At 29.8% G+C, this 23873-nt stretch overlaps 1 protein-coding gene across 1 annotated transcript in view; it reads left to right on the forward strand.

The window, feature by feature from the left end:
* The first annotated feature begins 5066 nt into the window (after positions 1-5066).
* Positions 5067-23873, forward strand: part of Sb (serine proteinase stubble) — a 36185-nt gene continuing 17378 nt past the window's right edge. The window contains exon 1 of the mRNA XM_015508538.2: positions 5067-5568. The gene's annotated coding sequence lies outside the window, so the exon portion shown is untranslated. The remainder of the gene's footprint in view (positions 5569-23873) is intronic.

A 23873-nucleotide genomic window follows, 5' to 3' on the forward strand; every position in this document is an offset into this window, starting at 1 on the left:
CATCAAATTAATAACAACCACCATCAGCGTAGTACTGTGAGTTAGCGATACCGGACGAACAGAGTTCGTTTTGAATCAAGAGTACGCTATAAATTTACAGTTAAAAATTGACCTTAAATTAGGTACCTACTTAAAAATAATGATATCGTAATATTATCGAGTCCTGGCCGTGATGTCCTAGACAGTGTATTCTTATTTTTAAATTTCGTATGAGGTAATATCACTTTAACTGTTTAGAATTTACAGAGCGAAATGTCGTGAACGTAAAATTTGACGTTTTGTTAAGACGGAGACAACAAATTCTCGTGTAGATTCATCTCATCAACAATGATAATATCATAATGTTTAACTAGGTAGTGGCGCTAGTCCTAACCTAACCTAACCTAACACTCGTAAATTATTATTCACTGCAACCAACACACTTGCACGCAATATTGTTTAAGACGTCTTAATCGATGTACGCATACAAATAATGACAATTATTATTGGCACGTCTGATAGATTTCGCGCTATTTGTCCGATCATAAAATTATTATTACTGGCTGCCGAATAATATTATAATATTATTATGACATTATTATTATTATATCCGATGCTTCTGTGGTCTGCCATTGCAGTTATTATACCCATCGCGTTATAATAACAATATGAGCGATTAATCATGTTAAATATTGGATAATCGGCATCGTGCGGGTTTCCGTGTGCCGTGCGTGCGTTTAATAAGTCATATAGCAACACACATCGATTGCTCAACTTTGACACTAATTTACGTGCCGCGTTCGGAAGGTGACGTAATTTATTACTAAACAGGACAACTTCCTGAATATAATAAATCCCGAGTGTAAATAAATATATATATATATATATATATAGGTATATGTAATATATTACGCGGTTGTAGTTTTAAGGTCAAAGTCGGTCTTTACCTGCTGCTGCTGTTGTTGTTTACAGGCCATTGACATTTGCCATGGCCCCTGCAGGCTCTAACCACAACAGCAGCTGTGTCGTATTAACTATACCTACTCATTAACATATTATTATTAAATAGCTCGAAACACTTTTTGATCTCGACATTACCGAGGAGCCCAGGAGTGTTTTTCGAATGTCTCACATCATATACCTAGTTTACGTATGTATATTTTTTTACACGATATGGGTGTACAAGGAAATTATGAAAAGTCACAGATATCGCCGTAATATTGTAATCGTCTGTTTCGCCGTACCTACTGGTAGACCGAGTCACCAAAATGTCCGTTTAATAATTAATATATTATACAAGTAGGTTACCCAACTTGAAATACTTTTCCATATTACGATACATTTTAATATTCCTCGTTCGATTGTAAATCCGCTAATTCATTATTATTTCATTAGGTTTATAATCATAATTATTACGAGTAACGATAAAATTTAAAAGCAATTAAATTGTGTTCCCGGAAAATATTACAAGGCAACACTTGTACTTGGAGTGATAATCGATGTAGACACCGTAATATATTATAATATTATAGTATAACTAAATATTTCTCAAACTATTTGACATCTATAATATATTATAATAATAGTGGTTTTCTAAAAATGTTCGCAGAATTATGTTTTGATGACGTTTCAAAATAAATGTATATTTTTTTTTTTGGACGTACAAAATTGAAATAGGTATTAAATTCTTTTCAATCTAATATATGAAATACATGTATGTAGTATGTACCCATCATAGTGTTATGAATTTACGTATTACGCGTATAATATATCATTTTTATTATCATTCCGAGAAGAGATTCATACCACGACAAAACAAAATAATGTAATATTGCTAACAATTTTTTTTTTTATGAACATAATTTGATTACATGGACGCATGGGTACATATATAGTATCATTAGGGCTTGAACGGAAACAGCTTTCTTGTATCTAATAAACCTAAATATATAGGTACACTTATTACAGCCGTCAAACCACTTGCCATTATATATATATATATATATATATATATATAATATATATATATATTGATGATCGTCTGATAACAGAAATAAAATTACATTAAAAAAACAATTTAAACTGTTTAATTTTAGAGACTTATAAAAATACACATTATTTTTGCCCATTAGATTAATTTTTTAGTATTTTTATTGCACTTCATTACATAATTTTACACGACAAGTAACTATAATGTAGATTTTAATGATGGACGGTGTATTATTTGATAAGGGAACTTTAATTTTTATTTTACCACTAATTGTACCTATTAAACTATGGATACACAATATAATATTGTAAATACCACAATTTTCGTTATTTACATGAACATCAACACATCCCGATTATATACGTATCGTATATCATATATTGTAAGCGTTTAAATCATTTGGATTTTGATTTGTGTAATAAAATGAATTGGGTTTTTTTTACCGCGAAACACAAAGTTACATTTATACAATGTTCATCGTTGCTTTCGAATTCAAAAACAGCTACAAACTATTATAAGTCCGCGCAATTCCCGCTCAATTAATGACTTCTGCAGTGCACCATAGTTATTTAATTATATACAATGGAGTTTTGATGGGGAGGATAGAATTTCTGAACAGCAAAAAATAAATAAAAATAATAATAATTTGGTTGTAAATATAAAGCTTTATTTCGCTTATAAAATTTAACAGCAAACCCTCGATGTCCCATCCGACACTTCATACAAATGCACTTTATCACTTTAAAATTTTAACTTGATAAAAACGTGTAGTGCTTGCTAAATTACCAACTCCAACAATATATCAAAAAATGAAAATATCAATGTATGGTGGTAATATTACGCGATTTATGTGTTCTAAAAATCACAGTTTTTAAGTGTTTTATTATATAGTTTAGAGTTCCAGACTATAATAAATAAGATATATGCAATTTATTGTTGTAATTCTAAACTTAAATGGGTTAGTGCTTAAAAGTGTAACACGAAGTATCATTATATTCAGATTATTTAAAACAATATTTATCGTATCATATATACATTTAAAAGTATACAAAATTTATTTGATTTAGAGAAAAAGCTATTATACTTGCAGTAAATTCGTCACGTAACCATAATAGATTTCAATACAGGAGTCTATAATTACTATAAATACCAATTATATTTTTCGATTATAATATAGTCACATACGAAATGACGTGAAATGTATTTTTTTGATTACTCTTTACTATTTTAGTATAAATCTAAATATAAATACGTATAAATTGCATAGTACCATGTTTATCTATAATATAATATTAAAATATGAACTTAAAAAAGCCATTGATCACTTCTCGTATTTAAGATTTCACAAATAAAATATTTAAATCATCGAATGTATAATAATGTACCTGAAATTAGAAAACTTAATGTTAAATTAAATAAATTATTTTTATTTAAAAAGCATAGTATATTTATCTGAGTAATTAGGCTTGTAAAATAACAGAATAATATTATGTTATATTGTAGTTGATTGTGGGATTAACGTACAATGTAAGTATTACATATACAGGGTGATTTTTTTTATCGAAGAACACTCATTATTTAAAAAAGTATTGAATTTTTTCAAAATATTTTTTTACATTGTCTCAAGTTGTTAAAAAACAAACGTTTTTATTAAAAAATTATATTTTTAAATATTGTTTATCCTTATCATTTTTTAAGTTTTTTACTTTTTTGAATGATAACATAGAGTTTTAATTTTATATTCCAAAGCAGAATATTTTTCTAAGTATTTTGATTCATAAAAATCGAATTTAGGATGAGTAGTTTATGAGTTATAAGTATTTAAAGTTTAAACAAGCGGAGTAGTGGACAAACATTTTGCGGGGTAACCCCGTACCACTCCACTTTGCCAATCTAAACTTATATTTTTTAACTTAATATGTACCTACTTCGTTGAAGTGAAAATTCTATATTATATTAGATAGTTAAGTTCACTATATATACTTATCATGATGTGGGAGAATAATATATGGTTTTATAAAACGGTCGTAATTGCAAAGAAATAAATTCTTAAAAAACCAATTGTAAGTGAAGAATCGCAAATAACAAATCTCAGGAAACACCTTTACAAGACTTCTTCTTGATAATTAATTCATACATTAAAATTAGTATTTAAGTATGAAATATTTCTTGTGAAACATTGTATATTTTTGAATACAAATATTAATTATGATTATTAATTATCAATAACCTGACCAAAGAAAACCATAACTATAGAGTAGTTAATGGTTGTTTCCCCTAATATTATAAAATTGTGAAGGTAAGTCATGACAATAATTATACATAAAAATAAAACTTATATAAAACAAAAATATATATTAAAATTTAAAATAATGAAAAATTTCACACATTTTCAAACAGCACTAATTAAAATATTTAATGATAGACAAGTGATTGAATTAAATATAATATATTTATTATTTCACTTATATTCAAGGATCGATTTTATCGATAAATCAGTCCTCAAGATGTTCTGTCGATTGTTATATTTAAACTATTAAGCGATTATAATATACATAAATAAATAATATATTTATACAGTTTGAGGAGAATGACTTAATATATGATGGTGCCATGCCAGTACGCACCTTTTTCGATTTTATTGTAAAACCAAAATGTTTACAGTTTTTGAATTTAAACAAATTTGTTAACCGATCAAAGTGAAACAGTAATGCATAAGTGCCATTAATATGGCACTTACATACCTACAATATAATTAAGTGTCGTGCATGATAATTATATGTATTATGTCGATATACGCTTGGTAAAGAACACAATGTAAACACTCGTCGGTACACGTATATTAAAATGTAAAACGTACCGATAAATAATAATAGTAATGATAATAATAATATTCTCCTGCTGTGCTCCGATGCCGCGCGGTATATAAGTAATAACATTATTTTAGAACGTATAATAATAATAATAATAATATGATATGATCCACCCACTCCTGCGGTTCCCCCCTATTGCAACAATCGCGACGGAGGCGGCAAGGATCCGTCTGTCAAAGCCACGTGCTCGTCTCGAACGCCGCGAATACCGGCAGTCACCCGCGTTCCGTTTGCCCGACCGCTACACACTGACCAGATAAAACAAAAAAAAAAAAAAAAAAAATGATAAATATAAACGTATAAATAAAAAATAATACTCGTCAATGTTTCATACCTATTGCAATCGTAATAATAATAATAACAATAATTTATAAGTCGACGGCTCGATTTCGATTTCATTACTATGCGAGTTACCACGTTACACGCGTGTCGTATCGATAGCCGTTCGATAACGATCGTAGTTGATTGAATCGCGCGTGTTCGAGTGCAGTAGTGTGTTGTGGTGTGCAATAACGACGGCGTCCGATTAAATAATATATATTGTTATTATTATTTTTTTTTTTTATTATCATTATTATTATTCACTCGTCGGACGAATCAATATTTTTGTATTCGTTCGTTTTAATGGTATCGCGATTCCTTCGGCGCGGACTATGCTGCAGACCGGGGATATCAGGCGTGCCAAGTCAATGAACAATCATAATTGAAAATTTAAACGAAAACCAGGTAAGTGGTACATAATATTCAAATATTATTTGCGTTATAAAATCGGAAAATGGTATAAACTCCTGCAAATGTAATGTAATCAGTGACTAATCACCTACAAAAGATAGTGTTAACTCCTATAAAAAATAGTGTTAACTCCTGCAACATTAATACATAATATGCTACAAAAGTACATACTTAAAACAAAAATTGTTTAAAAACAAAAAAAAATTAATAAAACAATACCTAGTCATGATCATTTACGATTATTTTTGTGACATACTTTGGAGGTAAACTCTAAACGTAAAATGTCTCCTCGTATATATTTATTTTTTTGTGTATGTATAAATTCATATTTTATTAGTGCTTGTATTTTATATACCTATCTATTATTTTCAAATTATGATCAATTTTAGCTTTTTAACTCCAAAAATGTCCGTATAGGAGATTACAGTATCTTTGGTTTTCATATAAAAATGTAAAAAGGTTTTTGGTTTAGGAGTTAACATTTAATGATGATTCAGGTAAAAGGTTATTCGTGTAGGAGTTTACGTTTGACCATAAAAAGTCGATGTTACAAATACGAAATAATAATGCTTTACCTGCAGTACGGCTTATATTTGGAAAAAATTTCATATTTTTTTATGCTGAAATTTTATGTTTTTACAATATAATTATACCTATATCACTTAAATATTATTTTGTACTCACAATCCAAAATTATGATATAAAGCCGTTGGTTTCTAATTATTTTGAGGTAGGTATATATCGTATATTTTACAACGAATATTCGAAATGGATTTAGAATCAGTTGAAAACATTGTAAGCTAATAAAATTAAATAGATACTTGAGAACATTTTTTTTATAAAAAAAAATAACACCTAATAATAATAATATGATAAATACACTATTTTCAATATCATATTGGTCGAAATAAATTATTTTTCTGTTAAAAATATTTGATCACTTTGTAGCCGACTATTGAAGTTTCTCTAAAATAATATTATATCATGTAGGTACATTGTAAACATTTTTAGCAGAAGTACATACCTATCGATGCTATATAAATATTAAATATTAATGAAATGAACATCGATCGTTGAAATTCTTTGGTAAAATATATTTCAATGAATATACTTATAATATTATTAAAATAGTGCAGAATTTAATAGAATATGAAATAAATCATTACGCGTAATAAATACTGACCTACTATAAGATACTGGCTTATAGCACGAAAGACGGACCAGATAAATCTCCGGAAAAATTTAAATAATGTATGTACGTGCAGTGGTACAGGTGACTAACATCGTGTTACAGCGTTTACTTTATTTTAAAGTACATACATTTTTTACCGATTTTAAATCACCAGTTATTGTTCGAGGATAATAATATTATAGTGTGGTAAATGTGTAATAATAATGCTCCACTGCATGAATAAAACATTCGAAAAAATGTAAGACGGTTTTACTGAAATATATTCGCAGTAGGTATAGAGGTAGTTGAAGTAATGATAAGTCGTGTGGGTCAATGATAATAGATACGTCAAATCGACTTGATATTATAGGGATACGGAAAGGAAAAAAAAGTAGGAAAAAAAAACGATTAACCGGTTTTTGTTGTATGGTCAGAAGAATATAATATATATATATATATATTATATGAAAAAAAAAAAACAGTAAGAAGAAATATACCTACAGTACGTGTGTCGTATGATTGAAAAAGCCGACAACCGTCATGCGCTCTCTAGCTAGACAGGATTGTCGTGTGTGTTTAAACGGCTCCAGAAATGGCAAAGATGGCCCCAAAACAGCTGCAGCCACCGCGATGTCTGTAATTGGTAAAATTGGTCGGGGAATTTTTTTTTCTTCTCGTAGGGAGGCGTAATTTATTTTAGGCGACTTCCAACGACACCTTTTTAGGATATGCCCATCTTTACGAACATCTCGGTCACGAACTATGGTCTTTAACGTTATAGACACTTATGCGTCGGACGAGTAATAGGGAGTATAATATATATTCCGCACCATTGTCTTAATAGTGACCGTGTAAATACAATGCGATGGCTTTCGTAAAAAGTAAACTATATTTTTATTCAACAAATGGATTTTTTTTTCATCAATTACACCAAAACGACTGGCGACAACTATGAAATAAAATCATCCGATATAAATGTTGGGCCTCTGCAGTAAAATCTGATGATTTACTATAGTGAGAAAGTCATTTATAGGTTCACAAATAACATTTTATACTTATATAGCTGAACCCGATGGCTATACATCGTAGATGAACATCGACATGTATAGGTACAATATCATCATCATCATAGAAAAAATAATAATACTTATAAGTTCATAAAAATACTTTCTTTTAAATTTAATAGTGTCGTAGACTTATAAAATAAAATTATTATTAAAATATAGCATATTCAAAATATTATAATAACAGCGCGCTTAGAGCGATGGCCATAAGTAACTTGTTAAATCTGAAAACAGCATTTATCTAATTACACAAATAGCATACAAAATAACTGTTTGCTCAAACCATTCTCACGATTGTAAAAACGAAAAAAATATTTACGTTCTCCGTCTTGTTATGATATAATCAAATTTATTAAACTGCCTGAACAATTTTCAAGCCTGCGGTTTCCATCCAAATGCATTTCATCACGTCGTCGTCGTCATATTAAAATCTGTCGATCCGAATAATCATAGATTTAAATATTGATCATAACAACATAATTACGATATTATACTTTTTAACCATATAGGTATATATATATACTATTCCAAAGCACAAAATTTCATTAGATCCATAATGTTAATAATATATTGTGTTTCATTAAACACAATGAGTTAGTTACTTATTGTAATGTCGTGTAATATTTTCTATTATAATAATCTCACTGCTGTTCCACAATGTACGCCGATTCACTGCAATCATTAAACAACCGTTTATTTTAATAAAATATAAATATGTAATTAGTATTGTGTTATTTCATAAAGTAATAAATATATTCCAAGTTCAATGTATAGGTATGTCTGTATAATTTTTCAACGTGACTTCTGTAGCAGACCTACCGCGCTGGAAAAATAACGATCATTGGACCATAAACGTTGTACCTGATATAAAACATATATGTAAAATACATTGGTGACTGGTGAAATTCTATTGTTGCATAACATGCCGAATGCATCAGGTGGGTCAAACTTTGTGAATCAAAGCAAATCGAGGCGTAAAGATTTTTTATTTAACGAGATGGCGTATAAGAGAATACATATATTAGAAAAGTGCATTGTGTTGCGATGAATAGTTTATGATGTACCTTGTATATTCGTACGGGACGTGAATTTAATAATTCAATAATAATAAAAAAAAAAAACTGTTAATTACCTATTGTAGTCTTAACCAATAAAAACTATTTACGGTGATAAAATAAAGTGCACCTTTACTAACCTGGATCCAATATAGTGTATGTTACTGCCGCATGAAATAGGTATATCTAATGTCTTTTACCTAAAAATACTACAAATATGCACTTTATTGTTTGATTAGATTTTGATTTACCCACGTTTGACATAATATTATTATCGTTATTATCGCATGTTATAAAATAATAAATTTGAATTCCCCAAAATTGGTGAAGATTATAAAAACACAACAATAACACGATGTAATATTACATAGACACATAGTACCTATAGAAAACGAAAACGATATGACCGCGTTGACATCATAATATTACACGCGGAGATTAAAAAACTGAATATAATACGGTTACCGCAGTCGGTTCACCGTGGTACAGATATTATTATTGTTCGTAGAAATTGCACGTATGCCTATACAGATGCATCTGCGGAAAATGTGCATACAAGAAAGCCATAAAGTCGTCGTTTCGGTTTTATGACCCACACGCCGCCGGTGCACGCCTATATACCTACATCAACGTTCAGCTATAGGTTCAACGTGTCGGAATAACATCGTTTTGCTACTGTTATAATAGGATAGCATATTCTTACTACGACACTGTACCTACGGGACGTATAAAAAACAAAATGAAAATAAAATATAATTTTCTTCGAGATCATCAGCATGTTTTCATCACCGCGATTTCTGCAGTAGAACGGTCCTCACTAGGATTACAGAAAGAGTAAAAAATTTAAAATATTTTTACTTTTTACGATGAGCACATGCAATAGGACAGTGTGATATACTTAAGAGGTCTTGGTTGTCTTGATTTAAAAACAAAACCATTCAATAATAAATGCTTACATTTTTAATGATAATAATCAAGAATATATAAAATATACAACTATTCACTGAAATTAGTGAAGAATAGTAAAAAAAAAAAAAAAAAAATAATGAATGATAAAACGTGATGGGATATTGTTAAGGAATGGTATTGTAGGGAAAGTTCGTGAATGACACAAATGTTTTTCTTGAACTTTGGTTTCTATATGATATTATTAGTATTGTCTGTGACCGCAAACTTATATCAAATATTTATACTCACTTATCTACTATAGGACGTATAAAAGTATTACAATTTACAGGTAATACCTCTTGACCAGTAACCAAAACCTAAATATTTACATCACATCATATAATATGTATCATCGCGATATATAAATAGTAAACGTGATAGACTCAAAATACGATACTTATAATATAATACGTTATAAACACTATATATATATGCATAACGTTACGACTATATTATATACCTACTCACCTATTATACTCGTATACAATATCATTAACGGCATGTTCGATTTACGCGCACAATACATATTATACATCTGCGTGTAAGCACATTATTATAATACTCATATTGTAAGTCGCATGATATGTAGAACTGCTAAGTACCAATTTCGTTTATTACCTAGGTAAATATGTTTACCAAGATTGTTTCTACGTTAATATACACAACCATAAAACTGTCGTTATTACCATTATTATAGGTACGCTGTATCGAACAGTCGGCTGACTTTTATTATTCGAAAAAATTACCATAATATAGGCACGTTTACGTGCGATCCATCGGCTTACGCTTATCATAAAATACGGTGACGTTGTTTCGATTACCTATAATATAATACTACACGTCCGTATTCCCAGCGAACACCATAAGCAGATAATTGAATTCCTGCTCAATCCGAGAGGTTTTGAAATGCATACCCATATTATGTTTTCGTCAAGTAAATAATGATGGAAGTTCATGGAGTTTCGACGACGGCATTAACCTCGAAACGTTATTTAATAAAAAATAAAATAACCTAATCACACATTATTTTTATACACTATTATAGTACATTGTAATTCCACCGAATACCTACACTGGGTCATCAAGTCAAAATAATATTATTATATTCGTAAATAATCGAATGGCTTCATAAACTGTTTTTGTTTTCTGTACCAACACCGCTGAAAATATGTCGTTATTATAATTGATTTCTCAACGATTGTAATTAAGATTGTATTGTACACTTACCGTGTTGTGAAATTTTTGAATGATATTTAATAATATTTTTACGATCAATATTTTAGCGGTTGTTGCATTTGCTTTAAATTTATAACAATCGTATTATCGATATACCGTCGTAATTGAATTACTATTTCATTAGAACAATCAGTGTGATAATTAACAGAAACTGAAAAAAAAAGAAAATCTCATTTGCTTGTGTCGTCGTAGGTATACACAATGGAATTAATCGACAATAATTTATTACCCTGCAGGTTGGCTAAAATCTCTGTCTTTTCTTAGCGTTTAGTGAAATGTGCTATTAATTAGACACCTTCCAATTTAATTTACTCGGACCGTGTCTAACCTAGATTAACAAGACCATAAATGTTGGTAAAAAAAAAACTTTTATCAACAACTCATAAAACGTCTAAAATCTTAGGGTGACAGGTATAAACAAAATTTTATGTTTTTTATTACTTTATTATTTTAATTACTTTTCTATTTTACTTTCGCGTGAGAACCGGTCTGATTAAAATCATTTTTATTTTTCATAAGTTATTATTTCAACGTGCCCTTGAAACTATAACTCTTAATTTCTATTATAATATTATAGTTTATGTGGAGCCAAAAAACTGGTTTGTTCCTTCCGAGCAATACGAGAAAAATGTGATTTATTACTATTTGTTTTTAGCTTTAGGTCCCTACATATTATTTTTGATTAATCAATATAAAAACAATACATTATAACAAGGTAGGACAATTCGACCTGATAAAAAAAAAAATCTATAAGTAAGAACATTCCAACATTTCTTAACAATAATTATATGTATATATATATCTACATGCTATTTTGGTTATCGTTTAAAAACTGAAATAATTATTTAAAAACTGAAATCGTTAGTTTAGAACGTGTTTAATTGCCTTCAACCAGATGTTTGACAATTAGGTATAATTATACGTCTTGTGATTGAAAAATAAGTTCAATAATACACATATGATTATTTGTTTTGTCGATAATCATCGTTGTGAGATTTCGAACAAGTATTATAATAACAGGTCATTATAAAATATGTATAATTCAACTCGTGCTAAATAATAACACGATTAAAAACACGTAGGAACATTTACATCCATAATAATAATTTTGGTTTTGGGAAGAAAAAAAAACGAAAACCAATCCAACTATTATATTATTAGGCACACGTGTACGGGTCATGTAATTCATATAATTTAATAAAACATTAATACGATATACCTACTATCACGACACGAAGTACCAACATAGGGTATTAGCAAAATAAAAAAAATTTGCATTATAATCATAGTTCTTAGATCTGATTAATTAAACATAAATAGGTCCTAATCCATAGAATTATTTTATTATTTACTGTACCTATATATATACCTTATACCTACTACATACATATTACACATATGGCTTACAATTTTGTTTCACGTTATAAAAAATAATAATCGTATACACAAATTGACCACCAACTGCTGCAGCAGCTGTCTATAGATTCGAAATTTCGATATTAAAATATATTTTGACTGTTGAGCGGGAAAAAAATTATTATTCTGTACAAATTGTGTCTAAAAAAAATTTGACGAATATACCAAATACCTAATGAAAAAAAAAAAAATTATAATAAACTTCAACCTACGAGACGCGAAAGTATAATATATACCTATAACAAAAAGAACTAAATGATAACTTTCGGTTAAAACATTATCATATCAATGGTGAAATTTAACGGCTTCTCGCACATCATACTATAATATACTCTATAGAAGTGTCACAAATCGGTTAAGAATCGTGGAATTCGTTTTCCTGTTAAATATTGACAGAAAAAAATTGTCGAGCTCACCCGCAAGTCTGTCGCACTAGACTTCAGATACAATATGGTTGCGTATATAATACACATAATTATTATAAACGTAATATATTTTTCCGAACCATTCATCAGTCTTACTATACGGCACTTTAAACTGGACGGTTAACCGAATCACTCAAATGGAACCTATCGCGTAGAGATTGAATGTAACATCGTATCCTTGTGGGGATTTGTAAATCGAATTTCCCGCGGGGCCCGAAAAATAAAGCATCCGGATGGAGGACTTAAAGGGGATACGAGCCGCGCTGTATCCGAATATTTACGTTCACCGCAATTTATCTGTTTTGTTTTTTTTTTCGCTATTATATTTTATATCCTTTATATTTTTTTATGTACGGGTTTTATTGCCATTTCGACGGTTTTCGACCACGCCGCCGAACCGCCGATAAAATTAAAATAAATAAATAAGTACTTATGTATATTCGTCTATAGGCTATAATATATACACACGTGTATAGGATATAATATAAACATATATGTATGTATGTATAGGGAACAGATTCGTACGGACACGAACGAGACCATTGAAATCATTCGGATAACGATTTATGCGCAAATGTGTAGGTACCTATATGTTTGCGTGCGAGTTTTATTATTATTATACATAATAATATGTAGGTACCTACACGCCTGTATTAAACTAACAACCAAACAAAATAATATGATTACTGCGGTATAATATGGTGTCCTAGAAAACGGCTATAGTAGAGGGCGGCTAGTCAGCGATGATTTTTATCGAATGTTCAAACAGATATTGTGCAAATCATAGTAATTAACTGGGTATCCGATGTAATATATTATATGGCCCCAAATATTGGTTTTCACTCAAACCCAAATTCCGTGTTAATATCTCTGAATTCAGATCAATATTGCTATTATCGCCTATATATCCTATCACCTACGACGTATTTAACAGTTTTTGTTTTGTTTTTGACGGTTGATTCGGCGTATAACCTACCAAATAATTAATACCCAATAATATTCTGTATAATATTAATATAGGTAGGTACCTACCTCGCTTACTATGTGTGTTCATTACGGCACACAAGAATCGTACTCGTCATAACTACCATTTTTTTTTTCTTGCACAAATGTTTTCTAGTGTTTTCCATAAATTTCTTTCAAGACGAATTATGCGCGATTGTTTGATGCGAGCTTTTGTGGAGAACACTTTCACCTGATCCCGCGGCCGACTCGTGTACCTACCTATACATATACATATATATATATATATATTTATCTTTCTGCATTCTACACGACGTATTAACGCGTTAATAATGCATGTTTGGCTCTAATAACTCTGCAGACAACGATTTACTTGCTCTTTGTTTTTCCGAGTAATATAATAATGATATCATAAACACAGACACACAGTACTCACATTTATAAAAACAATAATTAAATATAGAAGATGGGAAAATTAACGTCCTACATACAACACTCCCGACGTGCACATTATATATCCTGCACTCAGTATGTGCACGGTGCGTACAATGTATGTATATATATATATATATATATAATAATATGTATAACGATTTTAATTAACACCGGAGACGTGTTTGTAAGCCGGATGTCACATGATGTCTCATCCGCGTATGGACGATCATCTGCAGGTATAGTCGTATCATTTTCGCGCATAACACACAAATATCTTGGCAGCTTATTATAGCTATATACCTACCGCAACATTACGATGTATATGATAATAATAATAATAATAATAATCTCGACGGATTTACGAGAAAATTAGACGTTCTGATTTTAATACCTGCCTACACGCGTCGTTATATGCTGCTGGAGACAAAATCAGTCTCAAACATACTAAAACTAAATAACCTGGTGCGATTGCATCGCGGGAAATATCTTCTTTTTTTTTTTTTTTTTTTTTTTTTTTATTCATAAAGTTTTACTGACGAATGTCATCTTAACTTACTGTTAATAACATTATTTTTTTTAACATTTAGAAAATAAATAACAATTAAAAAAAAAAATACATTAGTGATATAAGATACAAATGACTACATATATGTAATATTATAATAATATTATAATTTCTTATTAAATTAAATTAAATTAAATAAATTAGTTATAGGCGTTATAGCAACAAGTCGTGGGGACGTCCACGCTTGAGTCGGCGTACAGAAGGAGGGACACTTAGTTTGTAATATTTCGCACTGTGAGCAGAGTTGATGTGGCCGAAGAAGTTGATTGCTGATTTTTTTATGAACTCAACTATTGTGGGTAGCTGGAAGTCTTGATGAAGTGCATCGTTGCGTACAAACCATGGGGCATTAGAAATGGTTCTCAGAACTTTTGATTGAAAGATTTGTATTTTATGTATGTGGGTTTTTGCACAATTTCCCCACACAGGGGATGGGAAATATCTATTACTCGCCGTTCATCCGTCACACGAACTTATTATATTATTTTTGTAGTTGAGTTGGTACCTATATTGTTTTATTTAAATAATAACGTTCAGAACGACCGACGTGATATTGTACATTTAATAATTATTATCTAACATATTATATACTTGATTAAACAAATTAACATGCGATACTCAAAAACGCAAAAGTTCAAAAGCTCAGTATAATACGCGCTTACCTTTATGAATACAAGGAATACGATGGAACACACAAAAAAAAAACGGCAATTATTTTTATCTCTGCGACAAACTTTTGTTCCGTTTTGTGTTCTACATTTCTGCGCATGGCGAGTTTAAGGAGTCGTAAAAAAAAAATGAAACGTCGAAGAAAAACATCAAAATGTGACTAAAGTAGTTAAGTATATCTTCATTTTTATTAAAAAAAAAAAAAAAATGCTTATCTTTTATTATGTATAAGTACCCCCAAAAAAAAACTTTGGCGATTTCCCAACTGAGGTATAATTACGTGAAAAAATTGTTTTTAATACGATCAGATACCAAACATGTTTTTGATAATAACATAAAATAGATTTTTTGAGATAAAAAATGTACACAGAAAAAGAAATTCCACTCACATCAATCAAATTATAATAGTAGGTAATTTAAGTATCTAAGTGCGTATAAGTTCAATCGCGATCGTTGGTAAAAAGTTTACAAAAATATCTTCTGAAACAAGAATGATAGGTGCATTACAATATTTCATTTAAGCCCGTTGGATTATCCGAACCGAGTTTAATCGGTTATTGTGGTTAGGAAATAACAATATTTATGTTAGAATCGTGGTTGACCGATTTTCATCAAATACCGCGATGATGGTTATTTTTCGTGTAATTATTATACGAGATTTATACTTGGATGTCTATCTCATTAAACCCACTGGAACAATTATTATTATTTTTATAATAATAATAACAGTCCACCGACGAGTACCGTTCGAATCCATCCGTATCCGAATTGGCTATAGAACAAATAATGTTATAATATTATGATCCCGCCCAGTACCACTGCACCGGTTTACTGTATAGTTAGTACAACTGTGCAACAACGCCTACACCGATGATCCGGTAGTTCACTGCAGCCAGAACGGTAGCTGTGACGGTTTAATATTGACGATGATAATAATAATATTGTCATAATATGCATAGGTAGGCAATAATAACAATAATGTTATTATAATAATAATAATTTGGTCGAAGCGTCCCGGCGGAATCGCGATTTTGTTTATAGCCATCGGCCGCGAACCGCTGCGGTGTCGGTCGCTGCAGCAGGAAGTAAAAACGTCCGGAATTAAATGTATGAAAAAATTAAAACACAAAATATATGGCTGTATGGGCTCCGAACAACGGTTTGGTCCCCTGAAAAAAAAAAAAAACCGGAGAGAAAAAACTACTGCGTGGCACAGCAATTTAATTACAATAAAAAAAAAAGAAGGATAATCGCGAATAAGGCACAGGGCCGCAGGGTGTGATTTGTGGAATTTCAACAACCAGACCCCCGGGGGGGAACGTTCTGCAACATTCGCGAGCACACACGCTCTCTAACACAAATTCACGCACGCACGTACCTACACAAGATTACCGGTTAGGTACTATCATCGGCTGCGCAGTATACCTATTTGCGCGTAAGTATAACTAGAATGACAGTGCGTATACTTTGAGCGTAGAAAAGATTCGTGTTCGAAACGGAATGAGATAAATGGAGCTCGTGTGTTGAACTGACAGCGACAGAAACGGACCAAATGATCAAACGTCATCGGATTTAACGAAAACACAACAACGTTAATAATAATAAAGCCTGCGAATATTGTTTCTTCCAATTTTTATTTTTATCTTAGTTTAATCATCCACTCGAGTAATGAATTAATAGCCGTTATAAATTATTAAAATTTTTTTAAGCAAAATCGTTTCGTATTTTAGATTAAAATAAAAATAAATCCAATGGCATTTAATCGACAGATCGATATAACATATTATTACGTGAAATATACACAAAGGTACTTAATAGAATTAATAAAAAATAAACGTGCAGTTTCAATATTATTATTCGCAAATTAATATAATATTTGTAAACCGTTTTTTTCAGTAGATAAACATTATATTCATTATGATGGCGAATGTAACAAGTGTGACCTTGTATAACTGTACCTGTGTATAGAAAATGGCGGTGAAATTTACTCTTTATTATCAGAAACTTGGAAAAAAAAACGACCAAGTATCTCTATAATATTAGGTTCTTTGAATGGTTACTATTATTATAATATCCGTGAAAACGAGTTGACCTATCTATTTTTTTACCACTGTTTATTGTTTTTTTCCCTCTTTTAAACAATCGTTTAATCAATATTATTATTATAATAATGCAACAGGTGTATAATATTTTTTTTCGCAAAAAGTTATAAAATAAACATAATTTTTGTTTTCATTTTTTTTCTTTTTATCGGTTGGACGTACACGAGAGTGGAACTAGATTTTGGCTGACAACAATTTCTAATCAATACTTATACACTCGCATATGACTTGTTATCTGATGAAAACCACTTTACTACTAATCTTAAAAAGATGCAAAAGACATCCGGAGGGTTTCTTAGGCTATCATAAAATTGCAATTGAAAACCTGTTAGTTCAGTATTTCAGTCACACGATTTCAATGCTTTCAAGCGAGACACGTTTATTGAAGTGCATTCATGATTCACTAACAGACAATTATTAAACGGTTCTTTACTTCGTCACTTATATTTTATTTCTATTTTTTTTTTTTTTTAATATTTTAAAGTCAAAAACGTTATGACATTTCTATAATTTGACGTTTGTAATAACTAATAATATGTCCTTGAATACAAAGCTTAAATAGTTAAAGTTTTATTGAGTACCTACTTACTTGAAGTATATGTTTTTTAAACGATCACCTAGTTTGTAATCTATTCCTCTTCTTCACCATAACAAATTATAATTATCTATAATAGGTAAAATTTCATAATTTATCATAAATTAAAACATATATATTTATTTTATAGTATATCAGTATATGCGCTCAAAAGTAAATTTAATTTTATCACTAAGATCAAACATAAAACGATTAAAATAGAATATGTGTACCTAATGTTTATAATAATTATTAATGAACTTAATATAGAAATATAATATTATACTGCAATCTATATTTTATCTATGGATTTTAATAGTTTTACTTATGAATAATAATTATTAAAAATTATAATATTTAGATGATAGAAAGTATAACAAACAAAATAAAATTATAGTGTTAACTACTTAATAGTAATATCTAATTATTATTCTATTGTAGCGATTTACGGTTAGGCGCTGTTAAATAACAGTTGACATTTCGAATATTCTATTTAAATATAACTGTAAATTAAGCCAAAATTTATTTTTGAAATTTAAGTCGCAAATATTTTTGCCTACTTATACATAATGTTTTTGGTATATTATACATATTATATGAATACAATTATGTTCCATTATTTAAAAAAAAATTTAATTATCAGCTAATTGAGTTAGTCGTTTATTCTGATGTATCCTATTTAAAGTGTTAGGCTATATTTACATTTATATAGTGTATAATATATTATGTATATAGTGCTGAAAAATGACAATCTTATAATAATGTTTTCTATGGATAATTTAAAATATATCCATTTCACAGTGTCATAATTATAGTCAAAGTAAATATATATATAAATTTTTTTAAATCCAATTCCCAACCGGATAGCCATGAAAATCGTAATAATCATTGTGGATTTTTTGCGTTTTATTTCGTTGTTCCACTAACAGTCTGTAAAAAAAAAAAAAAAACAATTCTGCAGGACAAATCACATCGAATTAGACGCTATAAGCAGTGAGTAACTACGGATAATAGAATACGTTGGCACAAAACAATATAGTTATAATAATAATAATAATAATAATAATAATAATAATAATACCAACAATAACATCGGTAATAGTGACCAAAGTTTTCAGGTTACTAGATTGAGAAGACGGTTGTTAACGCCGTATCTAATGGCCTGCTCGTAGCGTGTCAAAACGTATGGATTCCACCGAACACCCGATCCGGACCAACCATTATCTGAAGGTTTCTGATAAAGTTTCGTGTACAGCTTAACCTGTATTATTTGGGCTCGTTATGTTCGGTAATTGGACAAGGTAACAATGGAAAAGTAAAAAATAAAATAAAACACACCAATTATGGAAAACTCGTTCGACCGCGGATGATCTGGACGAATATAGTATAGGATTCGCGCAGGTGGGTTAAGAACGCCAAGTGAACTTTCAGTGTTCATATTGGACGAAAACAGAACTGAAATCCACATAATCATCGCCGTCGCACTAGCCATTATATACGTTTTCGAACGATAAAAACGAACACATCAATCATAATATCCGTCATGATGGCTGCGCAGATGTATGACGAATTGACGACGGTTGACGAGTGCTTACAACACAGACATTTTGAACTTTAAAGTTTGACAGAGATCGTAATATTGTATATAAAAGACGTGAAATGCGGAAAAACGGTTTTATAATAATAATTGATAGATATGTCATATATCTAACGGTGAAATCATTTTCATGATACAGTCATAGATAATCATTTTCATGATTTATTTCATGATCAACTGGGAGATTAGATTAACCAGCTAACATCATACTCGTTTAGTTACTCATTGAAAACAATAGTATTAGTACGTCGATTAAGAAGTATATAATGAAGCTAAAATAAACTTTGAAATAGAGTGTAGACTTGAACAAAACATAATATTGTAAAGCAATAATGTTCAATAATTATTTCGTTTATCTCTGAAATTTGTAAATGGCTTTTCGAGAGTAGATGCTCATTATTGACTTATATTTTCACGAATTAATTAAAATACAATTTTAATATTTTGTATAATACAATATAGAGTGTTATCTCGAGCTAGTATATTACAAAAATATCTTAAGTGGGTTGCTGTTGTTCCTCAATAGATTTGTGTAAGGCAATAATGAATATATATATATATATATAATATTTATTTTTATTCGTTTTTATTAAATATTACGTACCATAACATTATTTACACAAAAAAAGTTCTCAAGTTCAAAAAACGTGTTACACCCATCATGTAAGAAATAGGTACCATTTAAATGGACATAAATATTAATTTTACCGTATCGTTCAAGTGCATATAATAATTTAAGAACATAAGAATTATGTTTCTATGGTGCACTGTCATTATTTTTGAATATTTTACTATCGAAATACTTTCACGGTTGTAATAAATTTATTGATTTCAACGTTTTGCTATAATTGCAGTGCATTTTTTTAAAAGTATAAATCAAAGACGACATCGTAAAACAGCACGAAAGTGCGTGCTATTATAATATTTATATCGTTATTTATACCATAAAACATTATTCAAATATTATGCTTTTACATATTATGCTAATGGGTGTCGTTGAAATATTTGATGAAAAAATAAAATTATTGCAATATAATGTTTATTTACTATAAACGAAGATAAAAAAATAATCAAGGAATATTTTCACACTTATTGGCAACCTGATCGTTATAATTTCGGGGTAGCGCTTTACATGAAATATTAATTTATGTAAAAAAAAATTGATCAGAAAATCTATGTTTACGTTTATATCGTTGTGCAGACGATACGTTATAGAATACGTATTATTATTGTCAAATAATTTTTTTCAGCTGCATTAAATCAATGTACCTACCTAAATAGATTATAACATAATAATAATTCGTATGCGTAGGTACTGGTACTGTTACAATTTTTTTTTACATAACGAACAAAAATTAAAATCAGTTCATATATAAACAGGTCGATGAAAAAATCCCTACATATTGGTTTTACGTATTCACGGGCAGCACAATAATAATAATAATAATAATTTATTGTATACTGTGTGCTGACATTCTATCGCGGTGATGGTGTCAGGAACCGATTAGAGACGTATTAAAGTATATCGTTTTCTCCGTGTGATGGTCACTATATATTTATTTCCATTATGTATATAGTATATATATATATATATTATATACATTTAGATGACTATACACATCAAACACGTGCTACCGCCGCGATAATTGTTATTATTGTGAGGACCATCATTATCTGCACCGGTCGCCGCTCAAGTGACGACCGTTCAATTATTATTTTTGTAACGAAACGATATTTTTTTTCGGGAAAAACTACGAAAAAGAAAGTGAACCCAACGTGTCTGGATACTCGGTCCACGGGTGCGCGCGCGCGGAAGAGGCAGACGCGCCATTGAAACGACGCGACGACTACCACGTTGGATACACAATAAACGTCTATTGTCATGGAAAGTTCATTGTGCCTTGTATGTACATCCTGCACAAATTCATCGGTTACGTCCACACACACACACACACACACACACACGCACACGCGCGCGTGATATAAGCACAGCGTGTCGCGTGGACGGCCTTCCGAAAATAATAAACAATGATAATTAATAGAGAATAAAAACGAGAAAAACTTTCATCTCGCATGACGTAAGCTCGGAGGCGACGTGCATAAAATTGTGCAACACCGCAGAATATACCATAATACAGTCACATTGTCGTAAGTCGCATAACTCATAACACAATAACACGGATGACACGACGTCGTCATATCGGAACACACAGGTACCCGCGGTATAAACCTATCACCGCAGTGTAGTAGGTCAAGACGTCGCGTAATAGCTACCTACCTCCGTATAATAAATATGATATATTATTTTTGTCGGTTATAATGACAATGAATAATACTACTACTACTATAGGTTTGTTTTTATTTTTTGAAACCACCTGCAGCTGTCGACTCGGATACCTTTATAGTATTATATAAACTCACCTAATGTATAATTTTAATTACATTGGATATATAATAATATGTGTCATTGGTATATTGTAAAATCAGGCACATATACACACATATATATATAATATACTCCGAGATGAGAACCAATAAATGATTAAACGTTTTACGAAGAAAAGTATTTGATGGTATATTTATTGGTAAAAAAAAAAAAAAAAAAAAACTGTAATTGAATATTTTAATTGATTAATAACTTCAAAACTAGTTCAATACGAAATACATTGCGAACAGATTTTTTTATTTTTTTATCATCATACATTTTTATAAGAATAATATTATGCCTCACATACAAGTATGTATTATAAACTGTAATATGATTATTAAATTGTAGCATAGAGCAGACGTATTAATACTTTCAGGAAATAAAAATACAACTTTTTTCATTTTAATATGTATATAAAAAAAAGGTTTGAACTCGTATCACAACGTGATTTATTTCATAAAAAAATAACAAATTGATCTTAAAAGCTGATACTCAATGATTTATGGTGTTCTACTAGAAGAGTCACTGTCAGTTTTATTTTGTAGTCGATGCAACTTATCAAGGTAGTCGCAAAGAGTCAGATAATTTGTCGGTACGATTTATAATAATGTGAAGATAATCGCATCAATAAAGTCATGTTGCAAATAACCGCAAATGACGTTTCAACTAGACATTTTTTAGTATTGAATAATAGATTGTTTTTTTTTCCTATATCAATATTATTTTTTTGCTTACCTGCGCCTAATATAATACATATTATACACCGTAAATAAAACAAAACAATCACACACAAAATTAAGAGAAATCAAACCCTCTATCAATCCTTGGCCAACATTCACTACCAAGATACGTAATGAAGTCATAATTAACAGACTCAGAATCGGCCATACGTGGCTTACTGCACACAGTTTTCTTATGAGATACAAAGATCTCGTACAATGTGTAACCTGCGGTGTAGCTCTAACCATTAAACACGTCCTTCTACACTGCCGCAATTTTGCTGAAACCAGAACCTCCTTAAACATTCCAAAACACCTTTATGAAACACTTGGACCAGATTATGAAAATTCTAACAATATTTTAACCTTTCTAAAAATAACCAAACTGTATAACTTTATAGAAATTTATACTTTTTTCCTTTTCTACATTGCACATATCAAAAATAATTATATTCTAATATTGTAAAATGTATTGTAAATTGTACCTTAATGTAGAATTAATATTTAAATATGTAAGCTAATAACCTTAGTTGTTGGGGCTTTAAAGTAATATTTAAAAAAAAATAAAAACAAAACTAAAGACATATAAAGCAGTTTATGCCAAAAGCGTTATTTTAAGAATTAGAAACTATAAAATGATTTTCGATTATTATTTTTCGTACTTATCGAGTTCGAAATTCTGGATGATGTTATGTTATGAATATTATAAAAAATTAAAACGATTTATTGTTTACCTCTGCAGATGAGTTGAATGCATCAGTCCCTCAACTTCCAAATAAATACTGTACAATAAAACACAATATTAATTATGTTATCTCGTTTCCTTTTATTTGTTAAAACATGATATCGTTCTCAAGAAGAAATTAATTACCAGACGTTCTATATAATATTTCGTATAATACTTCATCATAGCTCATAGCATAATATATGTA

This window comes from Diuraphis noxia, unplaced genomic scaffold, assembly GCF_037042655.1.
Source record: "Diuraphis noxia isolate RWA-SAM2 unplaced genomic scaffold, SU_Dnox_SAM2 contig0005, whole genome shotgun sequence".
NCBI lineage: Eukaryota > Metazoa > Arthropoda > Insecta > Hemiptera > Aphididae > Diuraphis > Diuraphis noxia.